The sequence below is a fragment of the Nicotiana attenuata genome, chromosome 10, assembly GCF_001879085.1.
Source record: "Nicotiana attenuata strain UT chromosome 10, NIATTr2, whole genome shotgun sequence".
NCBI lineage: Eukaryota > Viridiplantae > Streptophyta > Magnoliopsida > Solanales > Solanaceae > Nicotiana > Nicotiana attenuata.
This window is the reverse complement of record NC_031998.1, coordinates 32,061,532-32,067,416: the sequence shown is the minus strand read 5'-3', so window position 1 is coordinate 32,067,416 and position 5,885 is coordinate 32,061,532.

Sequence of the window (5,885 nt, the reverse complement as noted above, 5' to 3'; positions counted from 1 at the left end):
CGGTGTTGTTGGTTAATTATTGTTATTGGTGTTAGTTAATTGTTATTGTTGGTTAATTGTTATTATTGGTTAATTGTTGTTGTTAGTTAATTGTTATTAGCGTTGTTGTTGGTTAATTATTGTTAGTTAATGCTGCCATTATAGGATGGATATTGGTTGTAATTAGCAGGTGGTGTAGCTTAAAAGCAGGCATATTCTGCCCGGTTTGTACCTAGAAAATCGACTGAAATCGGTCGGAAATATCATTTTTTTCCCAAAAATTCAAAATTTCCGACTGAATTTGGTCGGAAATTTCAAATGAAATCTCCAGATTCTTGAAATTTCCGACCGAAGTCGGTCGGAAATTGTCACGACCCCAGTTCGCCCTCCGTGAACTATCGTGACGGCACCTAGTCTCTACGACTAGGTAAGCCTAACAAATGCGGAAAACAACTAATCTTGCGAAAATAAATAATCAAAAGCCGAATAACTGAAGGAAACAGTATTTAAATGCTGCTTGGCATATACACACAACTTTCCAAAATCTGATACACTATCCCAAAACCCGGAAACTCACGGATCCACAAGCTGAGAAAAACACTACATAGCTCTAATCTCCGGAATGTCTAATCAAGAACGTAAAGTACAGAAGGGCTAAACACTAAATGCAAGAACAGAAAGAGACTCCTCGGTCTGCGGGCGTGGCAGATATACCTCGAAGTCCCGTAGAATCGCCTCGCCTCAAGAATGGTAAGCCTGAGTAGAGGTACCTGGATTTGCACATGAAAAACATACGCAGGAAGGGCATGAGTACACCACAGCGGTACTCAGTAAGTGCCAAGCCTAACCTCAGTTGGGTAGTGACGAGGAAGGTCAGGGCCCTACTGAGGTTAAATAAGATATAAGGTTTAACAGTGTGAAATAACAGTGTAAGTAAGTAACACAAGATATAAAGGACAACAACAACTTTCACAGAGAAAGTAAAACACAGTAAGAGAACACAACTCAGCTCCAAGATAACAACCGGGGATCTCCCAGGATACCGTCCTGTAGTCCCCAAATATAAATATCATCTCCAGTGGATCTCCCAGGTGCAGTACCGTAGTCCAACACATAAATGTGCAGGGGGATCTCCCGGAATACAATTTCGTAGTTCCAAAGTAAACATACAGGGGAGCTCCCGGGATACCATACCGTAGTCCCAAAGTAAAAGTGCAGGGGGATCTCCCGGAATATCATTCCGTAGTCCCAAAGTAAATACACAGCAACAATAAGAATTCAATCTAATCAATTTCATATCAAAGTGAAGCAGGTAATCCTAACCTAGCATGATTCACGTAATACAATTAAGGCAGTTAAGGCAATAGAGCAATTTAGTCAAGTAGACATGTTTCTCTAAGCTACAGCAGGTTCAGTGTCCAAACAGTGTAAGCAAGAAAAAGAAGAACACAATTCAAGGCTATTTTTAATGAAAAAATGGATTTTCAACAATTAGCACAAGTATGCGCTCGTCACCTCACGTACGAGGCATTTCAATTACCACAATATCAATCCTAAGGGGAAAAGGTCCCCCACACAAGGTTAGACAAGCCACTTACCTCGAACAAGTGCAAGTCAACCCGAAATCACGCCTTTGCCACGAGTATCCGACTCCAAATGGCCCAAATCTATTCAATTAAATTTCATAAATGTAAATAACACCTCAAGCAACTGATTCTATAATTAAATTCTAAGCTAATACGCGAAATTAGGTAAAATGATCAAAACGTCCCTCAGGCCCACATCTCGGAACCGGGTAAAATTTACGTTTTCAAAAACCTCGTACTCTCACGAGTCTATACATAACAAGAACACTGAAATCGGGGTCCAAATGACCCCTCAAATCCTCTCTTAAACACAAGCCCTAGTTACCAATTTTTTCCAAATTTCTCATAACTAGTTAGGTCTTTAATCACATAAAAACGAGTTATGAAGTCAAGGAAGTTACCTCCAAGTGATTCCCCTTTGTTTTCCTCAAAAATCTCTCTCAAAATCTTCAAACCCGGATGAAAATGGTGAAAGAATGGCTCAATTTCGCGAAGGCAACTATTTATATGTTCTGCCCAGCTAATTCCGCATTTGCGGCCCTGGGACCGCATCTGCGGTCCCACTTCTGCGGAGACTTAGTCGCATCTGCGACTTTCATTAGTTGACCAGAAATCCGCATCTGCGATTACCCTTTCGCAGATGCGCCACCGCTTCTGCGGTATTCCTTCCGCACCTGCAGAACCTGAAGGAAAGGCAAAAATCCGCTTCTGCGGTCTCTTTAGCCGCTTCTGCGGCGCCGCATCTACGGTCCCCAAACCGCAGATGCGAAATACCAGAAGCAGCAAAAAAATACAGCAGTTGTTACATTTCCTCAACTCCCCGTTAACCATCCGAAATCACCCGAGGCTCCCGGGACCTCAACCAAAAGCACAAACATCACCTAATACCTTATTCAAACTTGTACCAATCTTCAAAACACTTCAAACAATATCAAAATAACCAAAACACATCGGATTCAAGCCTAAGTTTCTAAAATCCTCCGAATTTTGCTTTTGATCAAAAACCCAACCAAACCACGTCCGAATGACCTGAAAATTTGCACACACATCCAAAATGACATGACAGAACTACTGCAACTCGCGGAATTCCATTTCGACCCTCGGATCAAAATCTCACTATCGAACCGAAAACTTCAAAAATTCAACTTTCGGCATTTCAAGCCTAAATTAGCTACGGGCCTCTAAAACACAATCAAAACATGCTCCTAACCCTGAAATCACCCAACCAAGCTAACGGAACCATCGGATTTCCATTCCGAGGTCGTCTTCACACTGTTCCGACTACGGTCAACTTTCCAACACTTAAGCTCTCATTTAGGGACTAAGTGTCCCAAAATTCTCCGAAACTCAAAACCGAACATCCCGTCAAATCGAAATAGCAGAAATAAACTTGGGGAAAACAGTTAATAGGGGATCGGGGCGTAAATTCTAAAAATGACCGGCCGGGTCGTTACAGAAATTTTGAATTTAAATTTATTTATTTCAATAAATTTACAATTTATTACAATTTACAAATAATTATATATTTAAATATAATTATTATATATTTAAAATTCCGACCGATGTCGGTCGCTATTTGAAAAATAGATAAATAAAAATTTAATTAATACCGACCGATTTCGGTCGGTATATGTAGTTTGGTTGTCAGTCAACACGGTGAAATGACCGACCATTTACGGTCGGAAAATTTCGACCGATTTCGGTCGCTAATCGGTCGGTATATGTAGTTTGGTTGTCAATCAACCCGTTGAAATAACCGACCGTTTTCGGTCGGAAAATTTCGACCGATTTCGGTCGCAGCACCGTAGCGATCATCATTTTTCCGACTAATTAAAAGCGATCGAAAATCAGTTGCTTTTTCTTAAATTCCGACCGATTTTAATCGATTTTTCTGGACGAAATTAGCCAGTTTTATAGTAGTGTTATGTATCAAACGTTTATTTGTAGCCATACTTTGATGATTGACATATATTTGTCGAAGAGGTAGACCCGATAGCCAAACTTCGTGATTTTGATTATACGCGTCGCGGAAGGACAGCGCTATTAACTTTAATTTAAATATTAAGAAGTCCTTGCCTTTCGATTCAGATTTCACATGATAATTTTTAATTTTGAAACTTTCCGTTATGTAGGATATCATTCTACAATAGTATTATCTCATAAGTACTTCACAATTTTGAAAACTTCGAATTTATTTAGCTTTGAGTGTTATGTATTTGTCGTACTTTAAATAGTTCATATTGATAACAACCAGGGGCGAAGCTATATTTATTAAAGGGTGGTCAATGTCTTTGTCGAAAAGTTACACTATATATATAGGTAAAGTGTTAGGTTCTAGTGGTATATAAAATATACTGAACATTCTTTATCGAAGAATTTTTTTTACACTACTAGAAATCCGGTAAAAAGCGACCACAAAAAGCGACCAAAGTTGGTCGCTTATAGGCCTAAAAGCGACCAAAAAGCGACCAAACATGCCTGGTCGCAATATAGCTGGTCCCTTTATTTTAGGGACCAAAGTTGGTCGCTAATTAGCGACCAACTTTGGTCTCTAAGGTAAAGGACCAAATATTCCGGTTAAAGACTATAGCGACCAGCTTTGGTCGCTTTATTATTTTAATAATATAATTTTGGCGACCAAAGTTGGTCTCTAAATGATAAAAAATATTTTTTTATTTATTATTAATCATAAAAAGGCGACCAACTTTGGTCTCTAATCCAAATATTATATTTTAAAATCTGGAAAATATAGACCAAGGTTGGTCGCTTTTTTATTAATTTTTTTAATTTTTTTAAAAAATAAGCGACCAACTTTGGTCGCTAATTTCAAGAATTTAATTTTTTTTTTTAAAAATAAGCGACCAAAGTTGGTCGCTGTATTTCCAGAAATTATTTTTTTTTAATGGAATAGCGACCAAGGTTGGTCGCTTTTTGAGAATTCTGGGTAAAAAGCGACCAACTTTGGTTGCTATTGCCCAGAAAATTATTTTTTTAATAGAAAAGCGACCAAAAAGAGACCAAAGTTGGTCGCTTTTCTGGGTAATATTTTGGCAGAAACTGCCTGTTTTGGCAGCTGCACCACCTGGCAGTCATATCAAATCCCTATTATAAGCAACAACAAAAAACAATACCAACAACAACACAACAACAACACAACAACAACAACAACAACAATACAAAAACAACATTAAAACCAACATTAAAACCAACAAAGTTTTATAATTCAATAGAACTACCACATTGAGTGAACCAAACTAAGTTAACTCTTATTACAAGCCCATTCGAAAATCGATTCTATTTGTCTAGTTCAAAGTGTATAAAAGTCAATGAGTGTTGTATAATAAAGTCATCAACCCCTTCTACAAAATCCTCCCGCAATCCTAAATTTCAATTCATATCCACAAAAGTCCAATTCATATCCACAAAAGTTCAATTCATATCCTAAAGGCTCAATTCATATCCTAAAAGTTCAATTCATACACAAAAATTTCAATTCATACCCAAAAAGTTTAACTCATACACAAAAAGTTCAATTCATATCCTAAAATTTCAATTCATATCCTAAAAGTTCAATTCATATACGAAAATTTCAATTCATATCCTAAAGGTTCAACTCATATCCACAAAAGTTCAATTCATATCCTAAAATTTCAATTTATAAACTAAAATTCCAATACATAAACTAAAAGTCCAATGCATATCCTAAAGGCTCAATTCATATCCTAAAAGTTCAATTCATACTCAAAAATTTCAATTCATATCCTAAAGGTTCAACTCATATCCACAAAAGTTCGATTCATATCCTAAAACTTCAATTTATAAACTAAATTTCCAATACATAAACTAAACCCTAGATTCTAACTAAACTATCAAGACAATACAAAGTATAATTTAAATCTAACTAAACTAAATTCAACACTAATTAAACTAATTAGTTAATAAAATTAATTAACAAAGCTAACTAATACAAGACATAAACCCTAATCCTCAATAAAAACAATGTTCAAAGAATTTAAACACTAATTCATATCCTTAAACTACAACATTGAAATAATTGAAACAAAAATTAGAAATAACAAAGATTCAAGGTTATAATTCAAACCTAGGTTTTTATAGGTGGAGAAGGAGAGAAAGGGGCAGGAGCAGCGGTGGCAGCGGTGGCAGCAACGGCTCCGGCAGTGGCTCAGGCGGTCACAGTGGTGGCGTGGCGTGGGGGATTGATTTGTGTGAGGTAAATAGAGAAGGGGAGGGGAATGTGTTGAGAGAGAATTTGGGGAAATTTTGGGAAGAAAATAAGAGAATGGGAGGGGAAACCCGTTT